A 2,699-nucleotide genomic window follows, 5' to 3' on the forward strand; every position below is an offset into this window, starting at 1 on the left:
AAAAAAAGTCATGTATTTGGGTCCCAGACCTAGAACATTCCAGGTTATACCTCAAGCAATGCTGTAGTAGCTTACCACTCTGTTTCATCCCTAGAGACACTGCTCAGTCAGCCCTTCCCAGAGATGTCTGTGGGCAAAGGCATTCTGACTGAATCTATGTCCATGCTCACCTTTATGATAGACGTGGCCACTTTGTCTTGAACAGACTAGAGTTGTGACATGCTCTCTTCTACACCATGGTTCTGAATTTTAATTTTTTTGAGACAGAGTCTTGCTCTGTTGCCCAGGCTGGAGTGCAATGGCGTGATCTCTGCTCACCAAAATCTCCGCCTCCTGGGTTCAAGAGATTCTCCTGCCTCAGCCTCCAGAGTAGCTGGGATTACAGGTGCGTGCCACCACGACCAGCTAATTTTTTGTATTTTCAGTAGAGACAGGGTATCGCCATGTTGGCCAGTCTGGTCTTCAACCCCTGACCTCGTGATCCACCTGCCTTGGCCTCCCAAAGTGCTGTGATTACAAGTGTGAGCCACTGCGCCCGGCCTTACACCACGGTTCTGTTGTCCCCTCAGGGAGTCCACTTCAGTATAGCCTACAGAGGAGAGCACCACAGATCTCTACAAGGATGCAGGTGCTCCTACACTACGGCCGGTCTCAGTGTGTCCGTGAAGACAGCATCTTCTCGATCTTCCCAGAAAACACAGTTGGGGGAAACATTCGCATATGATGAATCTACTCAAACATTAGCCTTTCCTTAAGCCTTTGGATTTCCTCCATTACCTCATACCAGGTTCACCAAACCCATGAACTGCAGGCCACTACTGAGTTCAAGCTTCAGTCACCTAGGCAAGTGAACTATTAGCGTTACCACCACCTGCATGAACACACATTGAAACTGGAGTCTGTAGTGAGTGCTCACCAGTCAGTGCTTTCAGCCCACTGAGACTCATGGTTCACTCTCTTAGTGTAAGCGCCTGATAATCCACTCCTACACATATTTCCATAGGGCTCTCATTCCAAATGAAAGGCAAATCCTCAAAATTCTTGTTGATGTGGCATCTATTTTTTTTTTTTTTTTTNCCAAAGTGCTGGGATTACAGGCGTGAGCCACCGAGCCCCGCCTCTGTCCCTATACTTTAATTTTTTACTTTGAAATAATGATACACCCATAGGTAGTTGCAAAGAGGGCCCGGGTACATTTTCTCCAATGGGAACATCTTACAAAAACTACGGAAAAATATTGAAAGCCAGGAAATTGACATGAGTATAATTCTATTGAGCAGACTACAGACCTTATTCAGATTTCACTAGTGCTTACATCCATTAGCTTATTTGAAAAAATATAATTGGGCCATAGTACATAGAAAAAATATAATATAGCCTAGCAAAAACATGCATTAGTTACAGTTGTCCACAGAAGACAGGAGAAGTCAAGGGGGTGTGGGGAGAAGAAGGGACTGGAGGAAAACACTTCTGGAGTGGAACAGAAATCATTTGGTAGACAATTTGGTATAAGGATTTAAATTATTCCTTTTTTCTTTTCTTTTTAGAGACAGAGTGTCACATATCACTCAGGCTAGGATGTGGTGGTGTGATCATGGCACACTGCAGCCTTGACCTCCCAGGCTCAAGCAATCCTCCCACCTCAGCCTCCTGAGTAGCTGGGACCAAAGGTGCATGCTACCATGCTCAGCTAATTTTGTATTTTTCTGTAGAGATGGGGTTTCGCCCAGGCTGGAAATTAATTCTTTTTTTGGAAATGAAATTTCCCATATGACAGGACAGCAAGCAGAAGGTTGTTTAAAGTTGAACAGCCTGAAACTCTAATTGAATGAAGGTCATGAAAACCCCAAATAACCACAATATTTCTGGTTACTCTTATTCAAACAGGAAAAAAAAAAAAACAAACGGTTTAGTTACTCTTTCCTTACTCTTGCCTGACTGAAAACAATGATGTAACTGTCAAAAACAGTTACCTGTTTAGTTAGCCAAGCCTTTGCCAAACCTAAGCAAATGAAACCTCATATTTACTCTTTTTTTTTTTTTTTTTTTTTAAAAGACGGGGTTTCACCATGTTGGTCAGGCTGGTCTTGAACTCCCAACCTCAGGTGATCCGCCCGCCTTGGCCTCCAAAGTGCTTGGATTACAGTCTTGAGCCACCGCACCCGGCCTAAAGTTACATTTCATACTGTAAGCTCCAGGAGGCTGGGATGATAAGAGCTTGCTTTTCTTATTTTAAGTCAGGTTTACTGATATATAATTTACAGAGAAGTAAAAACCACCCTTTTAGGTGTATAATTCTGTTTTGACAGACTTATCCAATAATGTAAACAATACCACAGTCAAGATATAGGATATTCTTATCATCTCAAAAAGTTCTCCTGGTGGTCAGTCCACCCATCCCCAACTCCAGTGGCCAGCAACCATTGATCTGATTTCTGTCTCTATATCTCTCTTTTTTTTTTTTTTGAGATGGAGTCTCACTCCGTCACTAGACTGCAGTGCAACGGCACGATCTCGGCTCACTGCAGCCTCCGCCTCCTGGGTTCAAGCAATTCTGCCTCCGCCTCCCCAGTAGCTGGGACTATAGGCGCACGCCACCATGCCCAGCTAATTTTTGTACTTTTAATAGAGATGGGGTTTCATCATGCTGTCCAGGATGGTCTCAATCTCCTGACCTCGTGATTGGCCTGACTCGGCCT

The sequence above is a fragment of the Cebus imitator genome, unplaced genomic scaffold (genome assembly GCF_001604975.1).
Source record: "Cebus imitator isolate Cc_AM_T3 unplaced genomic scaffold, Cebus_imitator-1.0 Scaffold883, whole genome shotgun sequence".
NCBI classification, from domain to species: domain Eukaryota; kingdom Metazoa; phylum Chordata; class Mammalia; order Primates; family Cebidae; genus Cebus; species Cebus imitator.